Source organism: Lepisma saccharinum, chromosome 4 (genome assembly GCF_977018435.1).
Source record: "Lepisma saccharinum chromosome 4, izLepSacc3.1, whole genome shotgun sequence".
In the NCBI taxonomy this organism is placed as follows: domain Eukaryota; kingdom Metazoa; phylum Arthropoda; class Insecta; order Zygentoma; family Lepismatidae; genus Lepisma; species Lepisma saccharinum.
In genome coordinates this window covers 17404953-17416121 of record NC_139232.1, presented here as the reverse complement: position 1 = coordinate 17416121, position 11169 = coordinate 17404953, and positions in this window count along the sequence as shown.

The window sequence follows — 11169 nt, the reverse complement described above, 5'->3', positions numbered from 1 at the left end:
GAAATTGAACTATCCCACATCGTTCTCTAGCAAATTTATTGTTAACACTCCCACACACATTATTCGTTAGTTGTGTCATCTCTATGTGTTTGCAGAATAAATTGCACATACATTGGAAATCACTAGTGGCGACTGGGTGAAAAATGTGAGGAGGGGGCAAAGGACAGGACAGTTTACGTTTTCTTTGTAGACAAGGTTTAGCAAGGCAAAAATTGGGGGACAGTTGCCCTCCTAATTGCCGTCAATGTTGGAAATGAATAAATTATGTGTAGTTGTTACGAATCTGCTGTAAAATCATGTTTATATGTAAAATAGTATCTGAACCACAGATAAGGGGGAGCAGAGAACATTCGTGCCACGTAAGTTTAAATTATTCTGTTGTGATTTTCAACTGCTCCGGACACACGCTATATACGCCCCCGAGCGGTACCCATCAATACAATAAAACAGCGAGATGAAATGAAGTATTTCTTTCTCCGATTTAATTTTCATCAGGTCTTATGCCCCCTCCCCCTAACCAGAGGGTCTGCGTACGCCTACGTGTGCGGAAAATAGATTCCCAGAAATGCTCAAAATTTCCCAACCCTGTATAGAAATCTCGATTCCTACACGTCATTTTCCCTTAAGGCGAAAAGGGACAATTACGCACCAGTTGTGCATTTATTTCAATATAGTCGGATTGGGCACTGCTATTTAAAAAAAGGGTTTAGTATACAAGAGAGTATGAACTTCTCTCTATGTTGCAAGTGGAAACTGTTTTTCAAGTTGATTATACGGCGTACGGTTTTAGAAGGAACATGAGTTCAGCCAATACGCAGCCAGTGCTGTCGCGCTGCTGCCAAACCAACTGCTAGCGGAAAGGAAACGCAGAGAGGCAGAGATTTCGCCGTGTCCAATATTCAGCTTTTTATATATAATGCATGCACTTGATATTTGAGTACAATGAAATATATAGTAAAGAATTCTACACAGGATTATATCATATCACTTGGAGCATATAAGAGAAACTCGTACCTGAAAGAAGTTTGAAGGTATTTATTATAGAGGAACTGCAAGACCATCATCATCGCTCTCGTTTCTGTTTTCTGGCATGTTTCCCAGAAGATTTGAATAGGGGTTCACCGATTTCTGTGGTAGATACGTTACCCATTCTCTTTGTTACCCTGTTTTATAACAACACAGGATGCACACAGACACCACGCGCATTAGCCGTAAGTTCTCGACTCGGAGAAAACACTGTTTCAGCACGCACTTCTTCCGACGCCAATTCCTTGAAGCAAGAATACACTAGATTTCTGTCTTGTGAACGTAATATTTTACCTTTGGTGCCTGTACTACTTGTAATAGGTTTCGAGAGCGACCTTATTAATTTGATTTGATTTACTTTATTTTATTTAACTTTTCTGTCACGTTTGGCTAATTGCGAAGATGGGAATGAGCGATGATATGATTAAATTGATGGATGGACATTCACAAAATCCATGTCCAGGCCGGGATTTGAACCCGGGATCCCTGGCGTCGTAGCGCGATATGCTAACCACTCCACCATGGGGGCCGGTGCGAAATTATTAAGTAACACTCGCGGAACACACACTATTGCATAACTATCGAACATAAGGGCTGGACTTCACAGCGCGTTACGACGTCAGGAGTCCCGCGTTCGAATCCCGGCCCGGGCAAGCGCCCACCCAAAAATTCCTGTGCTCACCCGATTGCCCACCCAATCGAATTCAATACATATATACAATTAGGGAAATGTAGATGGTTCTGTAAGTATAGGCTGGTCCTCATTCCATGTATATTTTACTTGTGAATATTGTAGATACTAGAAAGTTCACAAGTTTCAATTCATCCCATAACAAGCATTGCTGTCATTTGGCGAAACTTTTCTCTAATAAGTAAGTTTACGAAGATTAGAGCAAATATCTTGTTGAATGAAAATAATTTAAGCTTTTCTTTCTACTTCCTTAATTTTGTCATTGGAAAGGAACTCTCAGAACTCTTTCTTAAAATGCAATCTAATGAACACTGCTATGATTAGAAGCAATCAACAGGCTTAGTAAGTTTTATGGGATACTCACAATTATGAGGTACGTGTATATGATCAAGAGTTCATCAGGATTTGGAGGGTTGCAACTCCCAGCTTTCAATGGGGAAAAATTGCTCTGAAATCAGTCATATATTGAAAAAGAAAAAAAGATATTAGGAATGTGGAAGTATAAAAAGTATAACTAACCATCTGACATGACTTGGGCTATAGCATAGACTAAGTCTATGGCTAAAGGTTATAAACTAAATGAAACTGAGCATAGATGGGAGTGATTTAAATCTCGGCCTGATCAAAGTAATAAACAAAACAAAAAAAAACATATTTGCGTTAATCGCAATGATGAGTATGAATGATGATGATGAAGGGATACTCACAAAAACACCCATGCTCAGACCGGGATTTGAACCCGGCACCCCTTGCGTCATAACGCACTGCGATAACCACTCCGCGGGTAATTTGATGTGTCACTTTCTTTATTCTATCACAGTTTTTTTTACATAACTGTAATATTCAAATAATGAAATGTTTCTAAAATTACAATTTCTAATTTGTTCTAATAATTAATAACGAGTAATCACAGTTACTACCATACCGAGGTGGCCAGATTTTAATGTAACAGTTTTGTAGGTTTGGAAAAAATCTATAGTATTACTGAACTGATGTAATTAGTAGCTAGCACTATTTACAAGTTCTTTTCCAACATATAAATTTTCACCATCAGTTATGCAGTTCTTATGATTAACTTGCATGAATTTCAAAGAAGATGAAGAAAGGGGTGGAAAGAAACCTTGACTCGAGGGTGTCTGAGACCTATAATAATAAAAAAAAATAATCAGGACAATAATTCAGGAGTGATTTTTTTTTTTTTTTTTTAAGTCCACATGCTTAAATAGGCTAATTGTCACTAATTCTTCATTTTAAACTGTAATCCTATCGAGTGTGTGTTGTCTTACACTGGAGATTGAAGCCAGGACCCTTAATTATAAGATGAGAGCGTTATGCGATCGGAGAGACGATGTACAGAAAGAACTCCGTCAACTATTTATTTATTTATTTCAAGTTTCAGATACAGCACTTTTAAGGCCATTTTACACTGAAAACTCTAACAAATAAACAAGAACAAGTCAAGATGGTTTAAGGTAAAAGCAAGGAAGGTTAAATATAAACATAAGACATAAACAAGGAAACAAACAAAGATTTACATATTCATTTTTAGGGAAGATCGGAAAATACTTTCAGGGGGAAAATGTCTATGTGTGTGGTTAGTTTATTGTATAACTGGGGCAGCCTGTAGAATAGAGCGCGCTGTATAAGAGAAAGCATAGCGGTAGAGTTGTGGAACAATTCAGTGTTTCGGGTCGATCGAGAGGGAACTCTGAAGTTGAATTCTGTAAGCAGAAATTCAGATCTTAATTTTCCATTGATGATTTTATAGAAAAATTTCATATCGGCCACATGGCGTCGGGTCTGCAGTAACTGGATGTTCAAAGTAGTCAGGATGTCAGGTTTCTGTAGATGCCGCAGAGAAGAAATTCTATGACAAGCAATGGCGGTAAAGAAGCTAAGGACGGAATCCATGCTAGAAAGATTTGTATTCGAAGCCACGGCCCAGACTGGAGAGCAGTATTCGAGAATCGGTGAAATGAATGATTTGAAAAATAGGCTAAGAGAAGTTGGAGTATCAATTTCAGTGAATCTGTAGAGGAGGCCTAAGAGACGCATTGCACTTTTAGTAGTAGCTGCGATGTGTTCCTTAAAGTTCAGTTTTTCATCTATGATAACACCTAGATCTTTTTCAGTCGCAACTGTAGTAATATAATTGTTTTCAAGAACATAATGAGAATGTATTTTGTTCTTTTTTAAAGAGACTGTGAGGGAGGAACATTTCTGCGGGTTAAGTTGCAGATTCCACTGCTTACACCATGAGACAAGTTCGGAAAGAGCATTCTGGAGAATCACAGCATCTTGCGTGCTTGAGATTTCTTTGAAAAGTTTACAGTCGTCAGCAAACATGAGTATATTGACAGGAAGTGAGGAAAGTCTTTGAGGGAGATCGTCCATGTATAGGATGAACAAGAGAGGGCCCAAGACGCTCCCTTGTGGCACCCCAGACAAGACAGGAAGAAAATCATAAGAGGCGCCTGAAAGAGTGTCACGCTGTGTACGTGAGTGTAGATAATCCTGCATTAAGGAGAGAAATTTGCTATGTATGTTAAATCTAGTTCGTAATTTGTGAATAAGAAGAGCATGGTTTATTTTGTCAAAGGCTTTTGAAATATCCAAGTATATCACATCTAGCTGGGAATTTTTGGAAATAGCCCTGCTGGCATTTGAAAGGAGAACTGAAAGATTAGTCAAGCAAGAGCTACCAGGAAGAAAACTGTGTTGGACAGTACTGATATCCGGAGATGTAAATCTGAATAATCTGTCCTTAATGATTTTTTCACAGATTATAGACAGAGGTGGAAGGAGTGATATTTAAGACGTGGATTTTACTATTATTATGATTTGCACATGGACGTCCGCGGCATTTTCCAGGGAGGGACAAGCATGGAATCTTTTCCAGGGGAGGCAAACGAGACATATTCCCCCCGATAATAGTGCTGCCCCCTAAAAAGAACTTATTAAAATGGAAGCTATCATGTGCCAGCAGCACCCTTCCAATAATTAACATAAATTACTGTGAATGAAATGAAATATATACATATGTGTGTAATGTATAAGTTTATGGTAAGACCCATTTTCCAGGGGGGCGTGCCTCCCTTGGACCCCCTCCTACCAGATATCCATGGATTACTTGATATTTAAACTATTTCTTTCACGTACGGACAAAAATATTTGAGACTTAGATAAAACCACGTCGTTTGATTGATTGAATTGCTGTTTTAAGTCCACTTTATGCACAGTAAGGCTAATCTGGACTGAACCTACAGTTTAAAGGGATCCGAACCACTATGTGCCTCCACCGGGAGTCGAACCCAGGACCTCTTGATTACAAGGGGGCGAAGATACCACTGCGCCATCGGGGAGGCCCAAAACCACGTCGTTGTTCGTCAAAAAATGAAGTATTGTGGTGTTGAAATTTCTATCTCAACTTTCGAAGTTGATTGATTGATTTGTTGTTTTAAGTCCACTTTATGCACAGAAATGCTAATCGGGACTGGACCTACAGTTTAAAGTGGAATCCGAGCCACCGGGACCCCTTGATTACAAGGCAACGACGCTACCACTGCGCCATCGGAGAGGTCCTAACTTTCGAAGTGCTATGAACTGTTGATACTCTATTTGTGGAAAGTAATCAAGATTAATTTGACTCATCGTTATATTTCAAGTCAGTTTTCTGCTAGTTTTGACCAATGGTGACGGTGGGGTTGAATGGTAATTAGATGAACGTCATGACGGGACGAACACAAACACGTAAGGAGACAATGCATCAAGAGGATTATCTTGACTGCGTTACAGGCGCCAGAGATTCATTTGCCTACAAGAATACAGTTTGCAGGATGTACTATTCAGGAGGGAGGTTGAGATTTGAGTGTGTTCGAAGAGGTCACACTTACAGCCCAAATGATCTGTAAAAAAGATACAATGATTAGGATTGATGAATTCCTTGTGTCCAAATTGCTTTCTAAACAAGGCAAGGGGGGAATCTCGAGTAAGAGAGGGGGATACGTGTTACTCAAACTCACCTAGTGTCTTACGTTTGTACTGCCCACCCCAATTTTCCAATATGCAGCTTCTGCCCACCCGGTCGAAAAATTTTGGCGCCGCCCCTGAGGTGTTTGTAAGTGTCCCTTCATCATATCATCATCCATCCTCATCTTTGCGATTAGCCAAAGGTAGCAGAAAAGCGAAGTAAAATAAACCAACATTTAATCAATCAATAATGGCCATATTGCATAGTCTCACAACTGTTCTTCGTGGCGTACGAGTACAATTATCTTACACCGCCCACGTTACAAAAACGCTGAACTGAATGTGACTCAGACTCGCAATGTTCGTAAACGCCCACGACAATGAAGTGCCATTGTTCATATTCACCAGAATTTGACACCCATAGCTTTACCAAGACACAACTCAGCGGGATTAACAAGGTGGCAAATAAAAGAAAAATAGACGGAACACTGAAGGTAAACGAAGGGTGGGTCATTGTGTGTGTGTGTAGAGACCCGCTGTTTCCCTTGTTTCTTCGAGAAACGATATCTCCGGCTGTAGGCGACGGAAATGCATGGGACTTGGACAGTCAGGTTCATAATGTCGTGTCCCATGCAATGATGAACCTTAAAGTGACGAGTTTTATAAAGAACTTATTGCGCGTAAAACAAATTACAGAACACTGCGCTTAACTTGCTCGCTGCAGTTTCCTAACTGTACAACGTTGCACTCCTGCCAAGGACACGCTCTCCGTAACTCCACCCGATATCGCTTCTAAAAGCGTGCGTCGTATAGTAAGCTAGATAAAATGTTTGAAAAATATGATTAATAAGTATTTACAGAATCCCATGTATTCCTTATGGAAAATCAATTTCAACTTCAAGTTACGGCTAATCAAATGGGAGTTTCGAGTTTTCCGATGACTATGACATAGTTCAACGTGCCCTTTTTCCGTCCATGTACACTTTTACGTCATTGGATGTTTGATATCCCCGAGAGAACAAATAAAATGATGGTCCAATAAACCTAATGCATTTCTCCATGCCTCCCGCGGCCATCCTGGCAGTGTTGCCAAACCTTATGTGCATAAAAGGTGGGAATAGGGGAAAAAACATGGAAACAGATACTGCCAGTGGCATAGCGTTATAATACGCCGTACGCCCGGCGTTCCCAGATTTAAAATTTCAAAAATGCGTAAATGCTGTAAATATAAAGTACAACTTGACTAATTTCATATATGTTTGACCTTCATGGCATTATAATAGCTATTTTTCGTGATCCGCTTGCAACGCTCCACTAACAACACTCGTTCTAGCATTTTCTTTCAATGCCTTTCCTGCGGACGCCGGGCAGGTTGGGCGTAAAAGACTCTAAGCCAAGCGTCAGGTTAACCTTGCAGCAGGTTTTATGTATCAATCCGCGCGAGAACTGAGCTCAGAATCTTCCGTGCCAGTCTTTCCTCAACCGCCGAGCTGCTTACATCGGAGACACTGAGAAAATCTACAGTATTGCCAACCGCACAACACATCAAAACCCGCATGCATGTCAAGTGGATTGTATTTTTGCTTCTCTTTGTCTCCTGAAACATAACATTTTAAAAGTACTTTCTGCGCATATATTATTTAATAAATGTGTCATTAATATAAGAGCGAAACAACTTCTAAACATGAGAGCATGTGTGTATATTTCGAGCACGCAAAAATAAAAATAAACAAAGATAAAAGTAAACAACGATAGGCCCCTCTTGAATTTAATGACAAATTATTGTTTTTGGTTTAGAAAGAAATAGATTTATGAAAAACTTGGTTGCTTCGTTCGCAATACATCCGTTACTGTAAGACACACGCACTTCAAGTTGTACCACCAAAAAAGCATGATTTGTTATTGGTGATATATACAATCAGGTGCATTGTCTGTCGCTATTACTCTGGTTTCAATTTATGAATCACTTCACTAAACCAGGATTCAAATCTTGGTCTGTCTATTTGTTGCTGATAATCACCCTTCCCTTTCTTTGCGCGGAACAGTAAATATGCGCCTTCAACAAAGCTTTCATTGCCGCCAGTGGGTGAAACAATAAGCCTCCCCCTTCCCCTCATCGTCGGTTTCTTCAGCCCTGGCGGTGGTTTTGCATGGTGGTATCCTTCCATGGTTTATTCCCCCTTCCCCCACTCACCGAGTTGAAGGACGTCTCGTCCAAATAATAAACATGTTTCTTCTCACTGCGATATATTTTAATACCGCGGAGATTCTTTTGTCGTCAAACAACAAACAATCGTTTCCTCTTGCTAAACTCAAACCGCAAATCATTCAACACCCGTGATACAATTCGTGTGCACATTGACGGCAAATCACCTCACGCCCTGTTTTACTTTGATCTTGTTGCCGCAAGGAGGATTATGCATTTAAAACAACTTGCTTGACTTTGAAGAACATTTCCTTTCGGATGAAGCCCAAAATAACATTCGGGTAAAACCGCGCGCTGAACAGGAGATTCAGCCATTCTCGCCGCTCTACAATAAACATAGGGTTAAAATAGTGGGATGTGCAACACTGGTATCAGCGATTTCACGCGCTCTGCAACGCATTCAGTCTCGCTCGACTCGCTCTAAAGTTTCAATGTCTCTTCAACGCAATACAGATTCGAGTTGGCGAATCTGCGGTTCTAAGTTCGTCTGCACAGTGATTGCAACCAATTAAGTCCATACCTGCTAATCAATGTATTATTTTGTCTGTATATTACAAATTAAATAACTGTTTTCTTGCAAGTATGCAGTTGTGTCGGAATAGAACCCGTCTCAGTGGAACTATATTCTTGCGCGCACGTTTGGATCTACATATGCTAAAACCTGCTGCAAGGTTGACCTGACGCTTAGCTTATATTCATTGCTTTCTATCTGGACTGAAAGCTTGGATGTCTACAGCACGCGCGCAAATTCTCTCTCTTACGCCAGCGTACGGAGCAGAGGGCTACGGTGGTTGGTTCATGTGACCCTTCCTGCCTTCTGAAGCAGACGACAGCGGTAGAATTCCTACCCTGTTCTTCGCGCTCGTGCCACGCGTGCTATGTGATGCTACAATAGGCAATATTGACTGACGTAACTTTACCAAACTCAAATATACCACTTCTTAATGGCCACTGCATTGTATAATTTATCGCACGAACAGAGATGTGCATTAAAAACTAAAAGATCAAGAAAGTAGAGTAAGGTGGGGTAAGACTGCGCGGCGGGTAAGACTGCGCACCGGTTTTTCGAGGTGAAAATCACACGCAGTTGGCACCACTGCGCCACCGTTACTTCGTCCAAGATGGTAGCTAGCTGTGGACAGTGGTGAAGATACGTTTGAAATTCGTTGTGGTGAGAGAGGTAAGTGAAAAGATTTTGAGGGTGTTTGCTATTTATTTTGGTACTACGTGTTATGAGTACTACGTCACTATGAATGTATACAATAATACGATGTTGATGGATAGAAGAAGCTGTGTTAATGCCGAGTCCACCTGTGCATTAGTTTCCATTGCTTTGTGCAATGGCTGGGCAGCATCACGTGATTTGTTCAGGAATGCAGCAAGGGGCACGACTGCACACGTGCGAAGTTTTACCCCACTAGTGTGTGGCATGCAGGTGCAAGTGTGTGGCTTGCAAGACCCAGCCATTAGATAGATCATTTTTTGGTCCACTGAAGTCGTTTTATTCATCTGAGTTTGATAAGTGGTCGAGTAACCATCCGGGTCGCCCAATCACAGTTTTCCAAGTGGCATCCATTTTTACAAAGGAATATGGGAAGGCAGCTACTACAGTTGGGAATGCCATGAAGGGCTTTGAAGTGCCTGGATTATGCTCTTTCAATCAAGACATCTTCACTGACGACGAGTTTCTTCCCTCTACTGTGACAAATGTATCAGCTCCAACTCCAGATGAGCAGCCCTTAAAAAAGTGGGGTTAACAATACTGGACCATCCAGCAATGACGTGCCACAGCAGGCAAATGTGGCTCATGCATCAGCTGAAACTCCAGGTGAGCAGCCTTCAACAAGTGGGGTTAACCATACTGGATCATACGGGCACATTTCCGTGAACCAGATATCACCACTTCCACGTGCAGAGCATATTCAGCACCGCCGACGAAAGGGAAGGCAGTCTCAGGTGTTAACTGGATCTCCATTGAAAGTCAACTTGGAAGCCTCGTTGGCTGAGAAGAGTAAGAAGAAAGTTCAGGGGAAACAGAAACGGAACATCGTTGTTGAAGAAGATGTAGCAAGCAGAAAACGCCAGAAGAAAGAGTACAATTACCCAGGATGTAATGAGAAGTACAGCGATCATCCAGTAGAGGATTGGATCCAGTGTTCCACATGTGACGAGTGGTGGCATGAAAATTGCACCTCGTATGAAACAGGAACCTTTATTTGTGATTTGTGTTAGCGATTCCTAACCCAAGTGCAGGACGGGATTCACTATGCCTACTGTGAGAATGCCACGAGAAATGTATCCCATATGAAAGAACAGTAGCGTACGCAGGATTTCGTCAAGGGGAGGGGTTATTTGTAAAACTTTCTCCAAATTCACATTACCTTTGATTTATTATACTTTAATTAAATAATAATAATCACAATTAATTAATAATACTTATAATTAATTAATTAATTAGCTGAATTACTACTAATAATACTACTAATACCACTACTACTATTATGTAGTAGAGATCTACATAAATATACCATTTATGAAAACAATAGAAAGAAATTACTTTCTAATCATTCAATTTTTATCAAATCCTGGGAGCATTTTTTTGTTTTTGTTTTTCGTCTGGTCAACGAGGTGAGACGTTTTAAGGGTGAAGAAAATCCATAAAACAAGAAAATATATTAAAATAAATTGAAATAATTAAAGTATGGAACTCATCCAAGAAGCTGCGGTGGTCTGGTCGGTAGAGCATCTGACAATCACGCGGGAGATCCGGATTCGATTCCCGAAATTGGTTGGAATTTTTCCGGCTTCTTCCCCGCATAAATGTCCCCGATAATTCACATCTGGATTGTCTCACTGTTCTTACCAACAAAACATTTTCCAATAGTTAAGCTTATTGTCGTTTGAATAATTGTCTAGTCAACAAGGTGAGACATTTTAAAGAGAGACATTCAAACGTGCTGCGGTAAATAATACAATGGAAAGGCAGACTGGTGACTGTATTCTTGTCCGCCTAGCCTTTGTCTATACATTAGCCTCTAACAACGAACCAAGAACTTTCTTTAGTTAATTCTCATTGTTCACACAAAAAAAATACATGTTCGTTGAACACTGGCGTACGTAGAGGCATGGCCGATGGTTAGAGGCACATACTTTTGGTAAATAAAAAAGCAAAATTTCAGTATAAAAACAGAGTCAATTTCGGGTTCAAAAGCTGTAAAGAAAATGAAATTTCGCTGTTATAGCGGTGAAAAAGCAGTATATAAAATTCAATTTTGGT